Source organism: Tachypleus tridentatus, chromosome 13 (assembly GCF_004210375.1).
Source record: "Tachypleus tridentatus isolate NWPU-2018 chromosome 13, ASM421037v1, whole genome shotgun sequence".
Lineage (NCBI taxonomy): Eukaryota > Metazoa > Arthropoda > Merostomata > Xiphosura > Limulidae > Tachypleus > Tachypleus tridentatus.
The window spans coordinates 170,273,092-170,288,992 of NC_134837.1; the positions used below are offsets into that span (position 1 = coordinate 170,273,092).

General features: G+C 32.7%; 1 pseudogene across 1 annotated transcript; it reads left to right on the top strand.

The window, feature by feature from the left end:
• The first annotated feature begins 951 nt into the window (after nt 1–951).
• Nucleotides 952–15,534, top strand: LOC143236370 (NAD(+) hydrolase sarm1-like; annotated as a pseudogene). Its single transcript, XR_013019541.1, has 4 exons — nt 952–1,211; nt 9,518–11,451; nt 11,658–11,834; nt 15,370–15,534. The product of XR_013019541.1 is annotated as an NAD(+) hydrolase sarm1-like (transcript).
• The last annotated feature ends 367 nt before the right edge of the window (nt 15,535–15,901 follow it).

Below are 15,901 nucleotides of genomic sequence, written 5' to 3' on the forward strand. Positions count from 1 at the left end.
ATAAATTTAGAAAAAGAAACAAACTACATTATTGGTTGTTTTTCTGTTTTGACCATGGTGGGACATCGGTAAGTTTACTGCTTTACAATGCTAAAATACGGGGTTTATCTGTTTGCGGTCGGCACATCAAATGTGACTTTGCTCTAAAAAACAAACAACTCTATCAGGTCATTTCATCAAACGAAGTACCTGTTGGGGAGGAATTTATCTTGCAGCAAGACGGTGATGTCAACAATGCAGAAAATGGAGTGAAATGATACCTGGAACAAAAATAGGCTGATGGAATACTCGCAACCAGGACTTGGACTTCACAAAGTATATGTTAAACTGTATGGAATTATGTGTAAATTGAGAAGGTCATACGGCAATGAAGCAACATAGCTCAATTGTGAGGAGTAATACAAGACATTTGGAACAATGTTTGGTATCATACAATTGTATATTTTTTGAGAATATTTAAAGAGTTAAAAGCAAATATTACAACTTATTCGCTTTTAGTTTATATTTTCTATAACACTGATAGAATGTTCATTTTGTTACAATTGCTATTTCTTTCTGACCCGTGTACACACACATATATATATCATTTATGTATTTCCATAATAATTTCAAATACTTTAAAACCTACAGAAAGTTGGCAAGCATAAATAAATTTTAGACAGACATATTATTATATGGTTTTAGGCCTGTTAAATCCACAGACGCTGTCACGAAGCAGAACTATTGATCTCATATATATAATTTTTTCACGATGAAATAAACGTAGCTGATATTTTTTATTTCTTAAGTAATTTATATCTTGACACATTTATCACTATCCAGGTACGCTATCGTGTCTGAACTAATTTATTTGGATTAGATAAGGCACGTCACATGCTTTTTACTGTGGAACTTTATAAAACAGATATGTGAAACATTTTTCAGATAACTTATGGAACGTTTTCTCAGTATTTAAAATGCCATTTTATTCGTGTACTAAGTATTACCGAGACGAACTTGTGAGTGACTTGTTTCTTATCAAGTTTATGGTTTTTGCAAACAGTCTACATCTGCTGACATTTATTTATTTGTTACTTCAATTAATTTATAAATCAAAATTTTGAATATTACTAACATATTAGAAGTACTCAAAAGCAGAACGAAACTTCGCGATGAAAAACGCTCTTGGTGTTTTCAGAGGAATGTTACCTTCAAAAAAAGCAAAAAATCAAGTAAGGAAAGAATTCTGGTTCTAAACTGTCTGCAATACTGGTTTTAATTTACACTGAATTAGGTGTAAGTGAGCAATACCTGATTATTAACCTCTAGTTAAAACAGTTTTCACTTATATCAGCTATGTTCTTAATTTCTAATTTAAGCACTGTCCATTTATAACCGGTTAGTTTGTTAACAGAGATAAATAGCATGGCAAATCAGAAATGAAATCCCCTCATGACGACGTATACGCATCTTTTTAATGAGGTAAGCTAGCGAAAAACGCACAAAAAGAAATGATTTCTTATATAACAACTTCTAACATATAAAAATGGCGTTTAAGTCATGTTGCTCAACAGCAAAGTATATAGGCTATACGTTACGCTAAAATGAATTCAGAATGCAAACTACCAATCTAATAATCCGAGCGAAGTCTGGTACTTTCTACATGAAGATTTTGCACGAATAGGTAATGTTCTATAATTAATCTTGTTTTTCGTGTGAAATAATCTATGCATCACATATATTTGAAAATTATACTTTTATTAGGCTTTAATCTTCTCTTCAGATTATCCGAAGGTGATGTTTGATCTTAAATCGTATACTTACAGCCATACCAAATATATAATTTATCAAACGACTTAAACGAGATGATTACAGTAAACATTCAAAATTACACTTTAAAAGCTGTTCAACTGCATTATTCTCATTTAAATATTCTTTTCATAAGATTTAGTGTTAAATGAGATCAATATAACTTCATTAGATCGAGTTCCGAAACTTAACCTTAACTTTTATTGGTTCAGGACATGTATATACGTTTGTTACCATTAAAATTAGTTTGTTTCTAAATCAATAATATAATTATGTTGTTATATTTATCCACAAGTCCGTGTATGTGTGTAGGGGGTCAGTATCTTAATAATTTAGAGAAACTTCATTATTTAACATTTGGTATGTGTTATTGTTCAATTTTCTATGCCCGGCATGATCTGGTGGTTAAGGCACTCAACTGGTAATGCGAGGGTTGCGGGTTCGAAGAGTAGCCTAAGAGTTGGTGGTGGGTAGTGATGACTAGCTGCATTTCCTCTAGTTTTACACTTCCAAATAAGGGACAGCTAGCGCAGATAGCTCTCTTGTAGCTCTGCGCGAAATTCAAAATGAATAAACAAGCAATTTTCCATAATAAGAAAGTGGGTTATCTGAGTGTGACGAAAGAATCTAGAAATCTGAAACTTTACACCCCTTCTAAGCGGACCCTAATGGTGTACAAGTTAGTACTATTGCTTATCTTATCCATGTGCGCATATTTTAATGAGACAAGCTAGCAAATACTACACAGAATCGAAGTTGTTTCTTATATTATGAATAGAAATCATACCCAGACAGATAGCTCCAAGAGGAAAAATTTAGAAACCTTAAGTTTTACCCCATATTCAGTGTACTCTGAGGGTGAGTGCATGGATATTACATAGCTACATCTTTCTAATGAAGCAAGCTAGTGAAAAACCACAATGAAAAGAAATAATTCATTATATAACAATTTCTAATATATAAAACAATAATGTCTTTTACATCATGTTACTTAAGAACATGATATAATGGTTATACTTTTATGCTAAAATGATTTCGGAAAACACACAAACTACAAACTTGATAAACCCGAGCGAAGTTAGGTACTTTTGCCCTGAAATTTTGCAACAATATTAAGTGGATCCTGAGAATGTGCACTTGGGTATTATTATTACTTATCCATTCTTGTGCACGTGCACATTTTTTTTGTGGGGCAAGCAAGCGCAAAAACCCACATGGAAAAGAAGAGATTCGTTATATGACAACTTCTAATATACAGAGAAGTCATTGCATTTTGGTAACAATGTGTTAGAATCATGGCCTTTGGGTTGTATTTTTATGCTAGAATGTATGCAGAATACACACGGTATCAGTCTATATTCTCAAGTGAAACCGGATACTTTTGACCTGAAATTTTGCCGCCATACAATGTGAATCTTGAAGATGTACACCTTGGTATTATTATTTTTCTTATCCACGTGAGAGCGCGCAAGCACATCTTTTTATTGAGTTAAGTTAGCGAAAACCCACGTAGAAAAGAACTAGTTCCTTATATGAAAACTTCTAATATACAGAAAAATGCGTTTTAGTAATAATACGTTAAAACAATGGCTTTTATGTCATGTTGCTTAGCAACGAAATATATCGTATACTTTTTGTTAAAATTGGTTCTAAATAAACACTTATTAACCTAACCTAATAACCCGAGTGAAGTTGGGTACTTTAGCTACTAGCATCAAGATAATCTACTTAACGTTGAGTAGTAGCAGCGAGATGAAATGATAAAATGGCTATAAATCCAACAAAAAAGTGGCATTTTGTAAAAAATTTCAACAGTTGAATCACAAACTAAATTATAAGAACATGAACAGAAATTTAGAAAAGCCTTTAAAAAGACATAGAAGTATTGAAGAGATTGACAACTAAACTATATGTGTAGTGTACAAAAAGAGATTGACATAAATACGTACAAAACTGTCGAAGGTATGGGAGATGTTGGATGAATACCAACCAAGCAATGTCGCGAGTACAACCTTAATTATAAGCTTACCCGAATTAACCAGTAAATAAAAATTTTAGTCAAGAATCACTTCAATTATTACAACTGTGCGTTTTGGGACAACAACATTTATCTGAACAAATCCATTTGTCGTTGTCATGATTCCTGGAACAATGTTTATTACATCATTTACAACATCCTACACACCAATATAGAAATTACACGAACAATTTCCTTAAACCACACAATTCGCAAAATCATTTATATACTTCTATCTTTCTGGTAAGAAAATAAAGAGAAGGATCGCCAAATGAAAATAATATAGATAAATATATTGATCCGATCAAGGTAAAGCACAAAACAACTTTATGAAGCAATAAATAAAACTGTTTTTTAATATGGAGGATTTTACATGAAGGCCCGGCATGGCCAGGTGGGTTAAGGCGTTCAACTCGTAATTTCAGGGTTCCGGGTTCGAATTCTCGTCGCACCAAACATGTTCGCTCTTTATGCTGTAGGGGCGTTATAATGTCACTGTCAATCCCACTATTCGTTGGTAAAAGAGTAGCCCAAGAGTTGGCGATGGGGGGTGAAGACTAGCTGCCTTTCCTCTAGTTTTACACTACTAAATTAGGGACGGCTAGTGCAGATTGCCCTCATGTAGCTTTGCACGAAATTCAAAAACAAACAAATCTTGCATGTATCGTTATCTTCTTTAGAGGTATTTACTTTTCGTAAAATCATGATAGTAATTTGATTAAGTACATTGAATTTCAAACTGAAAGATTCAAATCAAACGGAATAGGGAGTGTTCTTAAATTTAGTTATCTTTATCCCATATCTAACAAAAGATTCTTGATGACGAAAAACCCACTTGAAATAAAAATGTATTTCAGAACGGCTGATATGGGTATTTACACTTTTACTATTAAAGCAGAGAACGTTTCGATCTTCCTAGGTAATCATCACCCGAGATACATTTTTAACAAAAGATGGTTGAGCAATAACTTAGCGAAAAAAATAAAAACAAAAAAACGACATCCTGATATAAGTTTAAATAATTTGTCGTGATCTGTGTGTCATCCAAGTAAAACGATAAAAGAACCGAAAACAACTTGTAGTTGTGGATTAGCACACAATCAACGGGTAGACATCTACTGATCCAATAACCAGGATTAAAAAATGTGGAAGGAAAACAGTAGTACCTCGACGTGATATTTATCTAGTGTATAACGATACCTTTATAAATTTAGAAAACGGTACAATGGTGTTATCTGGAAACATACAGTGATACTTAATAAAACATGAGTGAAATTATATTTTATGAGGCCAGCGCTGAACCAACGAGAAAAAAATCCCACATATTCTGTAATCCTAACCTTCGTATCAGTTTTTTTATGTTGTGCTCTTTAATGGCACAGCGGAATGTCTGGGGACTTATATCGCTAGAAACTAAGTTTTGATAATCGTTGTACGCACTAACAAATGACCCACTATGTGGCTTTATGGCTGACTACCACTAATGTTTTGTGTAACGAAAAGGGGTATTTTAATTTCTAGTTTATAACATTGTTTCTATGACTTAGTTTGGTAGATTTTAGCATGAAGGAGGCCACGTAGTAACATAACGGTCCTGTATGAGATAATTTCCAAAGATTGATTTGTTTGGTTTGTTCTAAATTTTGCGCAAAGGTACTCGAGGATTATCTGCGCGAGCCGTCCCTAATTTAGCAGTGTAAGACTAGAGGGAAGGCAGCTAGTCATCACCACCCACCGTCAACTCTTGGGCTACTCTTTTACCAAGGAATAATGGAATTGACCGTAACATTATAACGTCCCCACGGCTGAAAGGGCGAGCATATTTGGTGCAACGGGGATTCGAACCTGCTACCCTCAGATTACGAGGCGAACCCCTTAACCCACCTGGCCATGACGGGCCAATTTCCAAAGAAGACGAATAAAGTATTAGTCAATAAACTATTAATGATGAATTCACAGGCTGTGACTAAAATCAAGTAACTCACCTCAGGAAAGCAGAAACTGCTTTATAATAACTCACAAAAAATAGATTTCACGAACTAAACAGAGAATAAAAGCAAAATGAACAAAAAATCTTCATACAAATAACTGTTATTGAGGAATATATATGCCATCCAAAAACGTTTTCTTAGCTGTGATTGTTTAGATTCCACGTCTCTGGTAATCTGACATTACTATAGAATTCCCACTTCTGCCTGTTTTGGAATATTTGTTTAAGGTTTTAATTCGAAAGCCATATATAATAAAGCACACTACTTCAAATATATGCACAGAAAAGGCAAAAAGGAGAAATACATTTTGGATTTATTCAGTATTCATAACTAAGTTTTCAAATAATTGTATAATTAAACACAAATATGTGGTAACGTATACAACACTCATACCTTTAAAATGCAGAGATAAAGAATTCGGGACAAAGTACAAAGGTTTACATAATAAATTTGCGCTTTTGAGTTATATCTCCTGATAAAGTATTACAGAATCAGACTTGGAATATATTAAACGTGTCTACTTCAAGCAACATGTGCTGACTTTTCTTTTGACTTTAATGTGATTGTCAACATACATCAGTTGAAATGCCCTTTTTTACTCGATAAATGAATAAGTAACATTTTACTGCCACTGATTAGCAGATGGTATAAATTATTTTTTTGTTTTCCACTATATTACACCCTCTAAGAATAAATGTATGTCCTGAATGATCACCCTTCATATCTCAAATATTAATTTATTAACAAGTAATGTGTAGAATGCTTTAAGAAAAACAGAAAAACTTGAACACATGTGGTATCGGAAATAAGTAAAGAAGCAAACAAGTGATAAGTTTGTAGAAGTTACAAATAACTAGTAATGACAACTACATGTTGAATGTATTACTGATACAAAAAATTATTGCTGAAAATATCAAAGGAAAAAGTGTACTAATTTTTTCTGAACCCTTTGTTTTACACAGAATGTTACACTTTGTTTTCATGATGACGTATAGTTTATGGAAGAACAGTTAAGAAATAGTGTTCCAAATGTTCTGTATTATTTACCACAATTCATCCAAGATTTTGGCCTGCCGTCTGACCTTCCCAGTTATTTCATAAGCTCATACAGCCTCAATATTTTTATCTTGTAATTGGAAGCAAACAAAACTGTTGTTAGTGTTTCGTGGACTTCGTTACTGTCAAGATATTATTCCACCGAATTTACTGTATGCTTGCTAAATACCATTGTCTTGCTGTAAGATGAATCTTAGCACACTGAGATACTTTCCCGAAAATGACACGATGAACCAGAACTCTACGAGCATTTGTGGACAGTCAGGATGACACCAGTTTTGAGTAGGTCACTAGTATCTTTAGGTGATGTATAGAACCAACTTCTACTTATCCTCTACGATGCTTCACTGCAGATATTGTGCATTGATTCACAACCCAACAATTGTCGTTAATTGTTTATAAATAATTAGCAATTATATAAATCGATAAGTAGCATATGTTTCCAGTTTTACTCATTCGGTAATGGTGAATTCCACCTTTTAGTTTAGTTACCTCTCACCACCAGCTGTTTTCGAACAACTTCACACCGATTGAGAACACTTCGTGCTAATGAGTAACATTCTATTCTCGAAGTAATATTCGAATCTGTGCTTACAGCAAAGTCGTTGGCAGAATATGTACTCGACCATCTTTTATTGGTCCATTTCTTGTACATTAAGTGTACTTATGCATACAATGATTAGCAAATAAATGTGTTATGGTTAATAATAAACTTTGATCACTTTAATTTAGCTGATGGCAACAGTATTTCCATAAGCATTCTGATGGATTCAGCGTTTATTTCAGTGTGTTAATAAGGCTTCTTGAATGTTTTAAATATGATAATGAATTGTAATCTCCCAACTGAACTAATGATAATTATACGGTAGTAATGATAATAGCATTGTGATTATGTATGTGTACTAATCAAAATGAGTTAAACCTTAAGTTTTGTCAGAAAACTAATTAATGTTTAGTTATTCTTAGGACAAAGCGCACTAGAGGTCAGGTAATCGTAGCATAAGAAAGACGGTACATATTGTTAAAGTTCAAACTGTTATTAGTGGAAAAGTCTAGTAAAACTGAAGCTTCCGTTATATAAGTTCAAACTTCTAAAGATATGCATGGTTTTCAAACTATTTACAGCAAGCTGTAACTCATACCAAAATACATTGATTCCTTATAGCAGTAAAATAAATGATAGAATTAACACTGTACGTAACTTTAATTTATTAATAAACGCGTTTACATTCTAGATGGGCAAAACGCTAAAGAGAGTCATTATATAATTAGCTAACGTTTGTCTCGATTTCGGAGGGAAGTTGTAGGGTAAGTATACATATATAATGAATAACTTGAATTCCCCCAGGTATTTCTTTTAATCTGTTCTGGTGTACTTGTTTCAGAAATTGGAGTGTATCACGTAATATCCTAGGCGGCCCTATGTGATTTTCCAGGAAGAACTAGTATGTTTAGTTTGATTTCTTCTTTTGCTGTTGACTTCATCTGGATTGTAAAAAAGTCTTTCTTTCTTTTGGATCGCGATGAAAATTAGTTACAAGTATTTATAAGGATTTTTAATTAGTTAGTTAGTTTAATAGTAAAACCGTATTGGATTTTCTGCTGTATTTACTACGAGAAATCGAATTACGAACTTTAGCGTTGTAAATCAATAAACTTAATACCGTTCTACCAGTGGATACTTACGAGTAAAATATGTATCCTTTACTCATAAAGTGCAAAGTATATTTATTTAGAACAATGATGATTAATAAGCACACTCAGTGAAACCAATTATTGTAATACCATTATGAAAAGCTTTCTATGAAATTATATTAGAAAGAGTGCAACCCACTTTTTTCTTAAGTTTAAAGATATTTCATTATTTGATGTAATAATTGTAGATGATCCGAACAATATTTTTTCTCTACGAAATGAAACAACTCAAAAATCAACTATAATCAATGCAAGCATCAATGACGTTTCCTAAAGATTACATTAAATGCTCATGAAATGTTTTTAATTTGCTAAATTATAAAAACAAAATTACATCTTTGAAATAACGAAATCTTTAAAATTGAATAATTGAAAATTTATGCACTTACGAACGTATATTTGAAAAATTTTGCTCTAAATTGGGCATGTGGAACAATTTAAATAACATTTATCACATTTAAAACTTCGAGGGACACACTTATCTAGTTCCATCTCTTTATATATCTAATCTTGACCGAATATTACTTGGTTAGAGGTTTTAAAGAAAATCGTATATTTTCTCTTTAAATCAAGAATATTCACTGATCTTGTGAATTTATAACTATTTGGAGTAACATATTTGTATGAGATTTACTTTTATTGATTGCATAAAGTGCATACAATGTGAAAAATCATCAAATACTTTACTATGAATGGTTTTTTAATAATGAATAGTTGCCATAAAATTTAAATATTCTCACTAGAGTAACGGATAAAGTTACTGCCTTATATATATTTCTATTTGAATACAACTATTGTTCAAATTCCACTGATATTTAAGTATTTATGACAAGGTTGTATAATATTTGTAAAGAGTGATATTTTTTTTAAGCTAAATTTTAAGTTTAAGCATCATTGTGTTACATTTCTAAGAATATTATGTAGTTGTTCTTTATGATGCTTTATTTAAATTTATGAGTATTTTATTTAGATGCCTGATTCCTCAAAATGTTGTTGCCAAAAGACTTGTTCCGAGACTGATGTCAGTTCGTTAATCCGACTCTTTGACAATAATGCCACGTTGAAATGCAAAATGAACAACAGTATGTCTTCACTTAGTAAAGGAATGGGTAATTCACCCAATTCTTCCAGATATTATGATGCAAATATTTCTAACATTTCCTCTACAACTTCAACCTCAAATGTCAAAAAAGAGGACCCAAATGATACAATCTAAAATTAACCAAGAAGTTCAGGAAAAGCAAAATGGACATAATCAAGGAAAACAAAACATCACTAAAAATGCTTATGCAGTTTCTCACACCATTCCCAACAGCAACAACGATAAAAGGAAAAAGATAACATCCCAATATGTGAACAACATTTCAGAGTCTTTTCCAGAAAAAGAGTTTTATTTTGAACAAAAGAAAATGTTGTCTTCCTTAAAGTCTAAAACAGATTCAGGTAGTCTCTTCCGCGAGAGAGCTAAAACTGACAATAAAAACTTGAAACGGATTATGACAAATGATTTATATTATGTTGATAAACATTCTTTTACAACAGACCAGTCACTTCTGGAAACAGATGGGTACTCTCCTGAGAAAGTGAATGTTTTTTAAAAAAGATGAGGCACAATCAAAGACTGGAGAGAATATTCACCAACAACAAAAGATTGCTACAACTTCCTCCCATAGATTGGCAACAGATGAGTACACTGCAGAAAAACTATCTACAACTACTCAAGACGAATGTCAATCTTTCACACAGACCTCATTACAGCACGAGACAAAAGTATCTTCGTCAAAAATGCTGAAATTATCTAGTAACACCAAGTCTACTTTCACCAACCAGCATTTCCAAGAAGTAGGATTTGGAAGGTCGTTATCACCTTCAATTGAAAGCCCAATCATATCCTTTCTAGATGATAAACCGTTTTTTAGGAGAGTTCAGGATGCTCTTCATGATATCATTGAAGGTTTTAACGATGATCTCAAAGTTCTTCAATTACCATCATCACCGTCTGAGGTGGACAAAGCAATGACCAGATTTTGTTCTAGATTGGAAAGCTGTATTAAACATTTACAAATATCAAATGAACACGCTAAAGAAATGTTGTTGGTTATGTCGAAAATGATAATAAAAACCTGGAATTTACCATTTTATAGAGATGATTTAGGTCATAAATTGTGTGACATACTTCGGACTAAAGGTGGACTGGATATTCTTATAAGCAACTGTAAGTTATGTAATGAAAGTATTAAATTTGCTAGTGCACAACTTCTGGAGAACTGTTTAACAGATTCTAATAGATCCTACATTGTAGAGAATGGTCTAAGGGATGTGGTAACCGTAGCATGCTCTTTCTGCAAAACTAATTCTATCTATCCTTTAAGGATTGGTACTAGTATCTTAGAAAATCTCTTCAGACATTCGGAAGAAGCTTGTAGTAAAGTAATAAAATTCGGAGGATTAAATGCCATTCTTCATGGCTGTCGACACATAGACATGCTCACTCTACGCCACTGTGCCAGAGCTTTAGCCAACCTTTCTCTTTTTGGTGGACCCGATAATCAGCAAGCAATGACAAAACTGAAAGTTCCTGTGTGGCTATTCCCTTTAGCTTTCAGTTATGATGATAGCATAAAGTACTATGCCTGCTTAGCTATCACTACACTAGTAACCAATAAGGAAATCGAAGCTGAAGTGCTACGTTCAGGAACATTGGACCTTGTGGAGCCTTTCGTCTCTAGCAAGGATCCTGATGAGTTCGTCAGAAAAACACTGACACACATATATAGTCAGTCCAAAGAGTGGCTTTTGAGACTGGTTCCAGTTCTCGACAGCAACAGAGAAGAAGCCCGTAGTTTAGCAGCTTTTCATTTTGCAGTGGAAGCTGGTATCAAGAAAAAACTAGGAAATACAGAAGTAAGGAGCATTGAGAAACTGATGTATTGCTTTCAGACATTACAAAACTAAACAACGAGTTTTAAAAATAAATAATACAATGAAAAATATTCTGAAAGTTGTGTACTATTTAATTCCTATAGTAAGAGAGACATTTTTATTTTACTTACAAATTTTGTGATATGAATATCACATTTGAAATAACACATATTAAATTATATATTTAGATATTTCACGATATTGGATCAATAGGTGCTCTAAAGAGAGTTGCCAGTTCTCCGAACGCCATCGCTTCAAAATATGCTGCTCAAGCACTAAATTTGATTGGTGAAGAGATTCCTCATAAACTATCTCAACAGGTTCCATTATGGACCGTGGAAGATGTTCAACAGTGGGTTAAACAGGTAAAATCAATCGAAATATATTGTACTCTTTAAGGCATGGACTCAGTTAAGTGGTCAGTTAAATAGTGAACAGAACTAGTTATATCAAACTAGATCTGTAGAACATTAATTAAGTTAAACAATGAAGTATTGCTTAATAAATAATAATAATAATAAAGCTAAACTCAACGTCTTTTACTCTGAAAAACATCGGACACATTAAACAGCAGATTAAACAGGTGGAGCTTATGCGTCCATATGTTATTCTTTTGGGTATGAAACACTAAATAATAAGACGAACAGTAAAACTTGCACGTATTTATTTTTCTTTTTTGTGGAACATGGAAGTACGTTAAAAAAATAAATTAAACAAGTAAAATATGTCTTGATATATGTTATTATGTTCAACATGTGCACGTTTAGCATGTTGAGGTTGAACTGTTTTAAGCAAGAGCTAATCCGCACGTATAACACTAACACTAGGAGTGTTGTGATATAATGGATTAGTAAATAATTACAAATTAATTATCTTCTAAGCAGCATAAGTAATCAGAAAGGGTTAGATAGTGAATTGTAAGGAATAAACAAGTAAGGCGTGAGGAGTTATTGAGTTAATGTAAACACCTGATCATAAGTACAAAATAAGATACTACAAAAGGAAATAAATGATGAGAAAATGTAAAGAGATGAACAGAAAGAGTTAAACTGGTGATAAGAAAGAAGAAGTCAAGCTCCAGAATAAATAAAACAGTCAATTTCAAATAATGTAATGAAGAATAGAAAATTTAAAACAGATAAGAAAACGCAGCTCTTTAGGAGGCTGGAATAGATAATAAGAAAGTTTAAATAGTGGATGATAAATATAAATAACCCTTATGCTTTTAAAACAAGAATAAAAACGACCCACTAACTATTATTTTAATAACACGTTTCTGATGTATTAGTTCCAACACAAAACTACACAATGGGTTACCTGTGCCATGCCCGTTGCATTGAACTGCATAAATTTACCTCTGACCTATCAATTTTAATCATGTGTTTTGGACTTTGCTAGAGTTACATAACAAATACCGCTATAACAAATAATAACGACCGTCCAATGAAAAGCTGTTTCTCTGACGTTCCATATGGGAATATGTTTCCGCTCAAATGTCCATCATCAGTTTAAAGTCAAACCGTTGATACGTGAAATATATTGTATTGTTCATGTGATTATGATAGGAAAAAATATAAATTCATATACCAAGTAAAAGTATTGAATAAAAGAATGTTTAGTTTCGTACAATTGGAGATTATTTAACGGTTTGCTCTAAGAAACATAAATGTGGACGTTGCCCTTGTATGAAGCTTTGTAATGTTTCGAAAAGCTTCCAATGAGACATTTGAGTTTATAAATGTCATTCGCATGGTAATAATGTTTTGCTTTCGGTATATTCTGCATTACTGTGCACAGTTAGTTGGTATTCATATGTTTCACCAAAATTAGTGTGTAAGTAGGTAAGAGAAAGGAAAGGTTGTGGGCCTTATTTCTTTTGTTCAAGTGTGAGTAACAAATAAAGAAAACTGATTCTTTACGAGTAGCAACATTTATTATAAATCAAAATAAAGATAAAATGCACTTAAAAGTTGGAGGCTTTTAAATTAACAAAAATAGCTACTTCATGTCATCTGAAAGAACACTTAATATATTTGTCATAAGATATTAGTGTTTGGCCTATTGCGTTTTTATACACCACATTCTTAATATAATCTGTTAGAGTTTTTTTAAGAATTAGAATAATGTATCAAGCAGTTTGTGTAAATAATGCTCCAACCACTTCTGTGTTTGTTGTATCCCATCCAGATTAAAGAGCTCTGGATTGAGCAAAACGCCTCGTCGCTAATGATTATGACAAGTATAATGTGATTGGAATGTATTATTATGCGTTATTCTAATTTTTGAAAACCCCTAAGAGACGGGCCGGCATGCCCAGGTGTTTTGGGTGTTCAACTCGTTACAGCAAACTCTCGCCTTTTCAACTGTGGGGGTGTTATAATCTTACGACCAATTCCACTGAGGAAGCAGATTGTTTTATATAGATGATGTACATTCCAGTACGTGATCTTCACTAATGAATTCTAGGAGTTTTAGTTTTTATCCCCAAATTCAGAGAAAGTATTGAAATACGTATAATTTTAAATGTGATTTCAATCCTGCGCCAAAAAAATTCTTAATTTTTCTGTGTTTTTATTTTTTGTGTCATTAATAAAGTCAAAATCACACTTAATTAAACTGTTAGATTGGGATCGGACACCACAGTTGGGATGAACATAATACTTTGTACCGTTAAAGTAAAAATAATCGACGTATAAAAAGAATAAAAACAGGATTTGGTTTGAATTTCCCAAAAAGCAACACAGGGGCTATCTGCGCTAGCCATCCCTATATTGCTCATTCATCAACTAATAGTGGAATTGATCGAAATTTTATAACACCCCACGGCTGAAAGGACAAGAATTCCAATCCGCGATTTGCATGTCGTAATTCTAACACCTGGCTCTACCAGGCCTAAAAAAATAGTGTTTAATGTCGTTCACTGTTTACGAGATGACTGATTTAGAACTTTATCTCTTTCAATTGGTAGCGATCGAAACAAGACATTTATTACCATTTCAGTGAAGAGTGAAATTAGACTTTATACTACAATAAGCTAGAACACGTCGTTAAAAGGAAGATCGAAACCAGAAATTAAATTAACAGTTGACATTAAAATTAGGACGTTATACCATTAAACTTAGAATCTGCCATAAAAGTAAGGTCCAAACTCTATGCCCTTACTTTGTGGTAGAGCTTAGATTAATAGCAGGATTGAAACTAGCACTTAAGTGGTGATTTAAAGCAAATATTTATCAACTGTGAGATATATATGGTTATAATGGTCTATATCGATCGGTTCATCTATGTCTCTGACTAAAACCTACACATATATGCTAGCTAACTAATACGACCGATCATGCGTAGGTACCACAATGAAATTATTTAAGCCTATTTGAATAACTTTTAAAGCCAAGCAAGCTAAAGATAAAAATAATATACACTTTAATAAGTACAGTTTAGTTTTATTCGTTATTAGCATCTAATGAAATCTAAGTTAATTTCTGTAATTCTGAGTAAAAGACCAATAATTAAAATTAATACTTGGAATAATTCTAATTGCAGAATATACAAGCCAGTTAGAGTATGAAAAACTCATAATATATACAGATTTAGTACCTTTGTTGTTAATTATTTGTTAAATTCTGATTTTGTGTATGTGTATGTTTATAAAACTATGCGATGTATTATTTGAGGATTTATGCCGATTAACTACTACTTGGTGTATATTAAGATAAAGTGCAACACAGATATTCAAAATTTGGTGTCAGTAAGTCCTCACTTTGTCTCGTAGCTCTAATATTTTCTTTTATTGGAAAATGTGTTCATATTTATTAATTTATTTCGATGTTATAACTATTTTGTCGTCTATGCTTAGTTTATCTAATATAGTGAAAATAAGTTTCTTTCTGTTCCTTTTAGATTGGTTTCGGTGAATGCAGCCAAGAGTTTGTGAATAGCCAGGTGGATGGTGACTTGTTGTTGCAACTTACAGAAGATATGTTGAGGAACGACATCGGTATCAAAAATGGAATATTAAGAAAAAGGTACAACTTAGTTTTATTTTTGGTCCGAAAAAGTCAATAGTGATCATGAAGTCCAAATGAAAATCCCACGGTGAAATCAGTAAATAGCCCAATGTGGCTTTGCTATAAAAAAATACACACGCACAAATTGAAAAATAAAAAAAATGTATGATGTAATTAGTCTCATGTTTTCTCCAAAAGAAGGTCACCTGTTTTAACAATTTGCACCACTGTACAGAAACATGTTATTAATCTGTCAGCGACTTCACATAAGGATTTGTTTGTTGGTTTCTTTGTTTTTTAATTTGGAGCAAAGCTATACGAGTGCTATCTACATTAGCTGTCTCTAATTTAGCAGTGTAAGGCTAGAAGGAAGGCAGCTAGTCATCACCACCCACTGCTAACGTTTAGGCTACTCGTTTACTAAC